The sequence below is a fragment of the Lycorma delicatula genome, chromosome 5, assembly GCF_047948215.1.
Source record: "Lycorma delicatula isolate Av1 chromosome 5, ASM4794821v1, whole genome shotgun sequence".
NCBI classification, from domain to species: Eukaryota; Metazoa; Arthropoda; class Insecta; order Hemiptera; family Fulgoridae; genus Lycorma; species Lycorma delicatula.
The window spans coordinates 116,350,433-116,362,542 of NC_134459.1; positions in this window are offsets into that span (position 1 = coordinate 116,350,433).

Below are 12,110 nucleotides of genomic sequence, written 5' to 3' on the forward strand. Positions count from 1 at the left end.
TTAAAACTGTACTGCAGAGAAATGAATATAGTTAATATTCATTTTTAAGATTTGCTTGTTTAGTTTGTATTAACTTTATTGCTTCATCTGTTTAGTGTTGTACCTCTTTCAGCTCTCACATTTCAAAACACACCCCACAGATTATATTCATTCTGTTAGAATTTCATATGTTTGCTTTATTTAAGAATAGAATCTCAAATAAAAATGCATGACAATTGTAAAATAATCTCTAGCAGCATTAATTAAGCTAAAACTGTTTTTTGTTGTGTTCCCATATTCATTACAGAATACGGGATATTCAAGTACGCATCTCTACTTATTTGTACAGTGTGATCATTTTATCGTGCCTATCCTTCTGATATTATACACTATAATTCCACTGTGGAATATAATACATTTGATTTGATTCATGGAATGTAGTTATGCAACTGATATTGTCTTACAGCAAGTGAAGGAGATGTCCATCATTTTCTAGAAGGCAGGTCCAAAACCTTCGCATCATATTTTTTGACATCCTTCGTCAAAGGATGTCAAAAATGGCATCATCAGGTGATGATGTCATTCTATCACAGGTAATGAAATTCATCTCTGCAGAATGGCTCACCCCAGGTCTTGAGTATGTGGATTTAATCGATATACATGTCCTTTCAAAAAAACCCCAGAGAAAGAAGTCTGGTGTGACTATAAGTTAGGGGAACAAGAAGGTCACTGATCTTTTGTGATCATGTAATCAGCAATCATTTCTTCAAAAATTCCAAGGTGTTTTTGGATGTATAGCATGTTACCTCATCTTGTTACAGTTAACAATAGCAATCATCAGGTTGGAGAAGAGCTATAAATTATATAGTTATATCCTGGTGTGCCCAGACTGTCGAGTTTTGTAAAAAAAAAATCTGGCCACTATTCATTGTCAAGAAATTGCACACCAAACCTCTACCTTTTGAGATTGCAGCAGTGATTCATGTAATTTATGCGAATTTTGTGTTTCCAACATATGTTGTACTGACTATTGATATTACTGCTAATGCGAAAAACCTGTGTTTTTTTTTTAACTAAAAAAACATTATCCAATATGCCTATTCCATTACTTTCCGCCTCTTTGATACCAATGGCAGTACCTAATTCCTTTAACAGTGTCTGGGGAGTTTCAGTTCCTGTACGCAATGTAGATATAATTTCTTTGTGGCCTTTGTGCACTTCTGTATGACATTCCTGTCTGTGATGATAATAATTTATGCAAAAATTTTCTTGAGACTGTTCAATTAATGCATGTAATGCACGATAAAATGATCGCACTGTGTGTTATATGAGACATAACACAATTATTGAATGATCCTTGTAGGCTAGAGCTATGGAGTTTATTATGCCCTTTTGCAGGGTGATAGCTAAGTTTATAAAATATATATATATATATATATGTTTTAACAAGTTTACAACTTATATAAGTTTTATATATATATATATATATATATATATATATATATATAATATTCTTTCAGCCTCTGCAAGCACAGAATTAGAGAATCACTCTTACCTTTAATTTTTTTACTTCATCAGAATGCTTTTGGGCCTAAGCCTATCCCCAGTGGTATCTTTTATAAATTCTTAAACTGTTTACAGTTTACACAATAATTCTATTAGCTTTTTACATTTTGTAAAAATTCTTTATTTAAAATAAAGTAAATTAAAAAAAATATTTAGAAACTTTAAAAAATATTTAAAATTCATGTAAAATAAATTTAGAACAAATATTTTTTCACTCAAGACTTTAATATATTCACTCAAGGTTTACAATAATATTAATAAGAATGTGAAAAAGAAAAACTATGAATTTCATGTCTGCTGATTATTACCTTTTTTATTTGAATGTATGGTATACCTTCTGAAATTTTTATGAATTTGTAGATGTTATACTAGAAGAAATTCTAAATTTATAACAGTTTTTTAATTCTGGTATTATTAAGGAACACTGTTTCCAGATATCATCATTTCAGTATGTGTAACACATTGAGCCAAGCAAATAAAAAGAATTATCAAAATCTATCTAGTAGTTCTTGAAAAACGTGACAAATGCAAAAACAATTTTCAGAAAGTGGTAAAAAAAAAATTGTCATTACTTCAATACATTCCTGCGTCATAGGCTGGCTTTCTCTCTGAATTTTTTTCCACTAGCTTTCTCTTGACTCTTCTTTGCTGTCTGGAACTTTTTTCAAATTGTGAAACATTTTTCTCTGAATTTCTTACTCTTTCAAGATCTAGCATAGTATTCAGCATCCTATTTCCGCACATCAAGCCACATTGCGACAACACTTCACATTTACTCATAATTATCCCTTGTCGTTAATTGTTGCTATAGCATCATATACACCAATCTAACAAAATTACCTGTTACTAGTGTAACAAAATTGCTTTTAGGAATTCTTGTCAATATAACATAGTTCACACTTTCATTAACATTGTCTGTTTTTCCATGTGTACATTTTTTCAGGAGAGTATTGCTGCCAGGTCTCTAAATATGGGCTTTATTACTTCCATGACTGCTCCAGGAATACTATTTTTATGCTGGTATTCTCCTCCAGTTAAAGCTTTGTTATATCTGCACCAGGGGGACAAAAACCGTGAGCTGGTTTCTTTTCTGTTGACAGTATGAAAATAAATTGCCCATACAGTTTTCTTCAAGGCATTTACATCATTTAGATTCCTTCTTATGGCTAACCCATAGTAAGTTTGTAACTGATTTACTATCCTATCTGTCAATCTATTCTTGCCACCTAAAGGTAAATTGTCAGAAAGTTTTTAGCATTTCATATTTTTCTTTAGTATCTGGAGGCTAGCACCTATTCGTTTCTGTATGTGACCTACGCACTTTAGCTTTGATATAGCAACATCCCCATATGGCTTTGCTTCCAGTACAGATTTGAAGCTTTTGGTGTTACCATTCCCAAGATATCTTACATAATGTACATTATATTTAGTCAACTGACCTGCAGAATTATTTGTTTTCTCCAGTGATCTTCATACCTTCGCTATTCCCCTTATAATTAACCTGGCAGTTGCCATCATGATCACCACTTATACAATGGAAGTGTTTTGTAAGTACTTTGATATCTATCACTTTACCAGTGTCAGTTCAAGTAGAAGTAACTGCACCATTTAGGGATGAGTACCCACACTTCTGCCATGTTCCATCGAACGCAGCAGATATATTCCTTTTACTTTGCCCCTCCCATTATTTTCTATTACAGCTTCTACAGCATTTTTCGTACATATTTCAAAAATATCTATAGCTAGCTACCTGTCTCAAATATTTGACACACACACTAAATTTCACAGGGGACTGAGGTACATTTAGAATACCACATAGCATCTGACCTGCCGCTAGGCCTTTACCTGTTGACCTTAACCTATAACTAATCTTAGATTAGTTTCAAAGAGTTTTCCTGATTTTTTTTTAATATGTAGCACTGCAAACAGAATTTACTTCTTTAGAAGTATAGAATTTCTCTATAAAACTGCAATAACTACAACATATTTCTAATTGTGAAACTAAACCTACATGGAAATCACCAGTCCTTATACCTAAGCCATTGACTTTAAAGATTTTACACAGAGAATACTGTAATAATGCACTAATTCTACATCAGTTATTTCATTAGTTATTAGTAGGCGACAAATACTTACCCAACTGTAAGACTGATAATTTTTTCCAAGAACTAGGTGGTTGTTTTGTACATGAAGTCGCTTCTAGATTAGCAATATTGGCAATGTTTATGTCACCGTCATGTTTATCCTTCCTGTAGTTTACTCTTTTCTTAAAACACTGTTGCTAATATAGGCATTTTTATAATAAAATACAAAAACAAGCACAAAACAAAACCTACGTAAAAAATAACACAACTTCAAACAAAATTATAATCTCCAACGTAGTAAATACAAAACATACATAAAGAAAGCACGACGTGTTTAGTAATCAATTTAACAATGGTACCAAAAAAATTAGCACAAAATATTGTACAAAATATCAATAACATGAAATTGTAATCAGTAGTTCAAAAGTTACAGCTATGAGCTTTGGAAAAAAAAAGAACCAAAATCAGATGTAATACAGTAAAAATTTTATGGGATTACAGAATTGTAATCCCATAAATGATAAACAAAAAGTGTCCATAAAATTATGGTGTTTCTTATGCAAAAAACAAAAATTGTAATTTTTTTTTATTCTCCAGGTCCCCTTAACATAAAGACAATAAACAGATTTTATTTTATAAAACTAAAATAAAATTATTTAATTATAATTTACAGTATGCCTGTTACAATCTATAGGATGATAAAAAAGAAAAATATAAGTATTCTTGGATTGTAATAAGCAAGCTGAAAATTAAAATAAATTTATTTATTTTAATATTTTTAAGTCTTATAAAACATAATTTGTAAATTTAGTTAATTGTAATACTAAAATAAAATAAAGAACCAACATGAAATTCATATAATTTCATTTAAGTAATATTATAAAATATACACAATAAACTCATCTATATAATAAAATGGTCTATTCCGATGTAATCAGTAAGAATAATGAAATTCTTAATATCCGTATCACAGATGTGGTGAGGCTCTGTAAGAAAGGGTGCAGTACACCATTAACACATGAAAAATTAAAAAAATTAATAAGGATGTAACAATGTGGGTAAGGGGTGCTTATATGAAGAACAACAACTCTATCATCTATCGTCCTGAAACTTGCGTGGGTTTGAGGAATAAGGAACTCATGCATAGGTGGTAATGTGTTGAGCTGTTTGGTTTAACAAACTGCAGCTGAATGTTTCAAGAAAATGTTTTTCCTTATTATTTTTTTCTATTATTAAATTCATATGATTATTTCCTCTTGGGTAAAATATTATTGAGCTAAAATAATCTCTTAGTTGAGTTAGATTCAAGTGATAGAAATTAGAAAATGTAATAATTTTTTTCTCTTGGAAAAATTTTACTCATCTGTTTCCCAATTCACTCCTTACCCTTAGCCAAATTTCCTATCACACTTACCCCTTTACCTTCAACAACCTCTGCATTCCAGTCTCCCATCAGTACCTTATAGCTGTCCTTTTCAAATTTTGTTACATACTCAGTACCCTCATACATCTCTTCAACATCTTCTTAATAATTAATTGTAAACATTGCTTGGTGTGAGTTTTTACAGTCTTTTGATAAATAATTAGGTATCCCATCACCCTCTAATATTTCTACATTTACTCAGTTCATCTCTATGGTATCTTCCATGAATACACTTTGAAACTAATATTTATAATTATTCTCTCTTCTCAGCAGAAAGTTCTTATAATATTTTTCTATTTTCCACACCCAAACATGAAAATCTTATACTTATTTCATTCCTATTTACTTTTTATGGAAGACTTTACAATCATCATTATACTTTTAATCAAAAACTTCATACTTTTTTTTGTAGAAGGTGTTAATTAACATTAAAAATGTGTGAAGAGAGGACCAAGATCTAACAGTTAATGACTGAACGTTCAAGATGAGACCGCCTGTCAGGAGGGGCAGTTCTAGATATTTGGCCGCCTGTGTGCAGTTATTATTTGGCCGCTCCTATCCAATAAATTAAAAAAAATTAAAGTCTTAAATGTAGTACAAAAATAAAATTTTTGGTATATAACAAAAAAGGGAAAATATACGTAGATAAAAATTATATCATTTTTCAAGAAGTAACTTTGGTGAGCTTTATTGTGTGCAAATTCAACTGTCGATCATGCATATCAATTTCATCTAGTAATTTGCACTCAGTTGATATAATTGTCAAATTTGTTAAACATTCTTGTAACATTATCGATCGGTAGTAGTTATTTATTATTTTTAATTTGGAAAATGAATGTTCACCTGATGCTACAGAAACTGGTAGAGGTAAAATAATTCTTAATACTACAAATAAATTTGTAAATGTTTCCTGAAGATTATTTTTAAAGATATATTAGAGCAATTCGTATGGTTGTAAATTAACATTTTTTGTTTTTATCTGTGCCCTGAAGATTATTTTTAAAGATATATTAGAGCAAGTCGTATGGTTGTAAATTAACAATTTTTGTTTTTATATGTGCCCTTATTGACAAAATTTCATGATCTAAATCATATTCATCAATATCAAATTCTTTTCTGTGTTCATCTGTTAATTTTAGATGAAGATCTTTGCATGATTTTAATAAAATTTCATCTGAAATGTCAGATGAAAAGAAAGAAAGTCATGTCAGATGAAAACCAAATATTTATGGTATTCAGTATTTGTTTTATGATTGAAATCTGGTCTCAATAGAGGATATTGCTTTATCTAGAATGCATATGTAAAAAATAACTTCAAAGCAATTTTTGGATTAATAATGATTTCATCATCTGCTTCATAATCATATTTTTTTGTTTTTTCCTAGGTCTAACATATTCAAAGTTCATTTCTATTGCTAATTCTTCTGCTAAATTATTTGCATTAGAAGATAACTTACAAATGTTTCTTTGGAATGATACTTGTTTTAGTCTATATTAAATTTTTCAGATAATTTAAACATGAGCTAATATTTTCATTTGGATTTTGTAAAATTTTTCTTACAAGATTAATTTTGAAAAATATTGTACCAAATTATAAAATTGTATCTTTTATTTTTATACCAACCATTAATTATTTCACTGAATTAGTTTTTGTAAAAAGTAAGGCATTTTTTTATTAGAACTTTTTAGATTTTTCAATTCTCTGATGTTCTCAGACTACAGCATCAAAACTCACAATCATCTCAACAGCTTTCAAAATATTTCCGTTATGTTTATACAAAATATCAGATGAACCTCTAAAATCTAAAGACTGATGTGATAAATATTTAATTACGTATATAATTCGCTGAATTACACTGCCAATGTTGTCTTTCTAATAAACGATGATTAAAACAGTTCACAATAGTGAACTTTGGCTTTTCAGATTTTATCACATAAATCCATTTTTTTATATTTTCGTTATGTGATAAACTCTTCTCATGTCTACTTAAAATAAATAATAAATGTTGTCAGTCAGCATACCCTAACTTTTGTGTTAAAAGAAGATGTGTTAACATAAAAAATTTTATAAGTAAAGCAATAAACTGAATCATTTCATTTTGAATAAATTAACCAATCCCTGTAAACTTTTTCACCTTTTGGAAGAATATGTTCATAGTAACATTTGGAAAATTTGCACCCAAAAATAGAAACAGTAAAGTTAAATTCTGTGACAGGATGTAGTCCCTTTTCAATTAAAATTGGTGCTACTTTAGTTGTTATTAAACAAAGGCAAAAACTCGGATCATTCTGAAGCAAGTTTATTTCAGTAGTATTTTGTTTCATTCTGCCATCATAAAGGGTCGCTCACTGATGGTTCATCATCTACCCATCCTCCTTCTAGATGTAGACCAATCTTCTTTTATCCAGACATGTGATATCAACTCATTATGTATACATAACAGCATCAAGGACTAAATTGCTTTGCTTCGTAAGTGCTATGAAAAACTCTTAATCAGGATAAGGAATTTTCACAAAATTCATCTTGCATACTGCTGCCACCACCAACACTGGCTTTACCAGTGGTCATCTTATCCACCGTTATGATTCTTGGCATGCACATGCCTTGTGAAACTGTTCAACCAGGATTTTTGCTAAAAACATTATTTCATTTGTAAATATCCTGATAATTTCCCATTGAGGAATCTCTCTACTTTAGGCACTCTTGACTTTAAGGAAATAGAGCCGAAATACATTTGTGACACATTTCCAATGTCAGAAATGGGGTGAATGGTACCTAATGATATATTAATTGTAAGAAAGATATAATCGGTAGCGATCCCCTCAAAAGGTTTGTTGAATTGTAAAACATTGCCTGATGTGAGCTTTTACAGTCAGGTGATGATTATCAGGTTCTCATTACTCGTTAACATTTCTATGTCTATGCTATTCACCTCTACATAACATTTCCAGGTATATGCTTTGAAAATAGTATTCCATAATTGTTCTCTCTTCTTCATAGAAAGATCTTATAATACTTTTCCATTCTTCCCTGCCCAAATATGAAAATCTTATACTTTTCTTCATTCTTAATTTATTTTTACCGAAGAATTTACATTCACTATAATACTTTTAATTTAGTTAACCCCTTTTCTTCAGTTTGAGATTTAGAGCACACTATCCAAACTACATACATTTCTTTGTAGAAGGTATTATTAAGTACCTTTTTTCATCTGTAACTTTGATTAATTCACAATTTTAGAAGCAGAGGACAATGAAATGAAGGCTTGAGATCTAATAGCCATGGCTGTATGTTCAAGGCTACAGTGCCTGTGATCATGACGGATAACAACGGACCACTCGAGAAAGAGACGGCTGCAGTCAGACCACACCTGATGGACATGGCCAAGTCTAACCACCCAAGACCAAGACTAGCCAAGGCTATAGACCCACACCAAGAATGTTGAGGCCAAAGAGCAAGGCTGCTACTGTTGAGGCTGTGGAGGCCAAAAACCCAGACCGAGACCAGCAAGGCCAACGACCCAGATTGAAACTGATGAGATCAAGATCCCAGACCAGAACTACTGAGACAGCCTTGGTGGAAGACTGGAAAAAGGAAGCCGATGCCAAAGACTTAGACTGATACCCAGTCTAAAATTCTTTGACTGGGATATTTCTTCTGACAAAAATATCCCTTCTTTGGAGGGATATTTTTGTGACTGAGACTGTCCTGGCAGAATACAGACAGATAATGTGGTCACAAAAGACCCAGACTGTGACCTCCGACCATTAAAATCCAGACAAACAAGACAAAGCTAGCTCCGTAAACCAGACTAAATTTCCACACACCAAACCTGCCTAGCTCTAATCACATGAACATTTTAGCTGACAAATCAAAAACACTGGCCACTACCAAGGAAACACCGACCTTACCCAGATTACACCAACTTCCCCAAGACAAGTCCAAACCTGGTAAAATGGTAAAAGTCCAAATGGTAAAGACCATTCTTTACACCAAGATGACCTCTTTTCCTATCCTTTCCCACCACTGACAATGCAAAACTGTGTAGTACAGAGTGTTTTTTGCCTCATTATTTGCAATCCCCCCAGCCAAATATTCTGTACTTAATTTAGAACAGTTATACACCACAGCAGAGATGATCAGACAAGAACAGCATCTTAAGTTTTCTACTCTGCCCTACCGCTCTTCTCATGGATTAATTTTCTATTGAGAAGTACACATTTTTTTCACACATTGTTCCAGCATTTCAACAAATGTCTTAATTAATTTACTACTTCCATTATTTTTGTTCCTCACCATTCAGTAGTTGCTGGATTGTAGAGCTAAAGGTGAATAACATCCTTCCTTTTAGAAAAAAGACAACTGCCTTGTGGTGATTCTAGATGCCAATTCCATCCCTTCCGCTTCATAGCCAAGACTGGCTTTACTGGAGGTTATCTTATTCATCATGATTCCACCAAATGCCAAATTGCAAATGCCTAGTGAAACCGTTTGATCAGGATTTTTGTAAAAAAAACATTGCCTTCGCTGTGCATTTCTTCGAACATCATTTCTCCCCTTGCTGCTATTGAACAGTGTCTGCTATGAGCAAATTTGATGCCTGAATCTAATGACCCTAAAAGTCTTTTAATTAAGTCATTAAAACTTTACCAAAATCATTATTTTATTACAACATAAATACTGATAATTGCAACAGTACTATCTTTACTGATAAGTTCCCAGTTGACAACCAACCAATTTTAATTATATAACTATTAAATATATAGAAAATGAAGTGGAAACATTTTTCCTCAAATGTGCAGTCATTCCAAGCAGATTATCCACTGAGTTTAACAAATATCCTCTCGTCTGGCCTTTTTTTCAAGTGGGAGGTGAATCCCTTCACCCTATCACATCATCATGTTATACATGGCAATCATTGTTGAATGGCTGTTCCTAAAAATATAATGATATTGCTAGATATCTGCTCTTGCATAGTTCATCAACAAATTTGCCCAACCTTTAAGAATTTACCCAATTCTGCAGGCATAAGGGTCACTCATGGTGCATCATCTATCTACCCAGCTTCTTGACATAGACCTTCTTGATGCAGGCATCAAGGACTTCTTGCATTCTGCTTCTCCCCTATAAATAAATGTAAGCAAGTTTATTATCGGGATAAGGAGTATTTGCAAAATTCATCTTACTGCCTGCTGCCCTTATTTCATTTGTAAATATTCTTATAATTTCCCATTGACGAATCTCCCTACCTTAGGCACTCTTGACTTTAAGAGAATAGAGCCGAAATACAATGTCAGAAACGAGGTGAACGATACCCAATTACATGTTTATAATAAGAAATATACAATGCTAGTGATTGCTTTATAGTTATTTCAAAAACCAATCGTACACGATTTGGCATTGATTCAACAGGTGTACTTCCCTTTTTTTTATTTCTTCATCATGAAATCATAACCACAGTATTGCTTTAATGTGGTACAATTCATTTTTGGGAGTTGTTTTTTGACTATTGCTCAAAGATTTTCAACTGGGTTTAAGTCTGGGAAATTGCCTGGCCATGTCAGCATTTTAATGTTTCGTTCTTCGATAAATTTTTGACTTCTTTTACATTATGGCATGGTGCCAAATACATCAGTCATTAAAGTACAATTGCTGTACTTAGTCCTTTAACCACGATTGTTCCATCTGGATGTAGTCAGTAAATTTTACTTATATCTACAGTAGCATGCAAATTAATCCAATCATAGGGAATCTTTTGTTTATTTCTATGTTGTGGCTACACTGCTTGACCACACCCATTCTTTAAATTGTCTGAGTAATGCGAAGCCATTGATTGCTCTTTGTCTGTTTTAATGTTATACATTTATTTAACAATTTCATGTTATAAATAGGGTTCTGTGAAAGCATTTTTTATTACAAAACCATAGTGTCATATTTTTGTTCTGTGTGTCGTGACTATACAATAATCAATGTAAATCCAAGAAAATGTTCAAAGATTGTTTCTCTTTTTGAGTATACCAGTATGACACAAAGACAATTAGCTTCTGACTGTGGTGCTGGACTAAGAACAGTGAATGCTATTTTAACAATTTAAAAAAGTGGTTTCTTTTCACCTCAAAGGAAAAGCAAATGTGGCTGTAAAAGAAAAACTACTCCAGCATAGGATTGGTTATTAGCGAGAATAAATAGACTTGATCCAAAATTGTCTGCTGTGGACTTAAATTGAGAATTAACAGCCAGCAGAATAGACTTGCTCGTGACAACTGTTAGATGCCAACTTCTTGCAGCTATATGGAAAACTTTTTGGCCAACTAAAAAGCAGCTTTTAAGCAATTGTATCACAATGTGTCAAAAAAGGCTCTGGTGGGCTAAAGTACATGAAAACACAAATTGATTCTGAAATCACTTAAAGTGACATTTCACTGCATGTTAACATGTTGATAACAGAATAAACTAAGGTCGTGTAATAGCAATGTGTTCTATATAATGGATTATGCCAAGTTGGTAAAGCTCTGAACTGCATAAAAAAATATTTTTAAAGTTTTTACCATTTATGGTATCTAAATTGATTCCTGCTGAAGATTAGTAATTATTTAGTTGGCATAAGGTCATGTATGAGTATTGTTATGAATTTTTTATACCTGGCCTGGTAATTTTTAATTTAATAGTTATTAGTGAGGAGTGAGGGGTAAAGTTAAATGTTTTTGTTTATTCTAAAGGGACATTGTAAAAGCTTAATTAGCTATGCTAATTTTCTTTAATCTTAATTATTCACTAGATAAATGTACCTCAGCTTGATAAAACTATCTTTTTATTTTTGAAAGTGGATATTAAATATTTATATTATCATTTAAAAATCTTTAATGTTAGTTGAACTGACATGTTAAGATTTTTACTTTGAATTTTTACATTGCTTTTAGTTACTATCTGTAGTATAAGGTGGCCCCTGGGGATGACTAACATACATTTTCTCAAGTTACTTATCTTTGTTTTTTTACTTTGTTTTATAAAACTCTTGGCTTCATCTTACTGTTGATTTTTGTGTTGTCATCTGCTT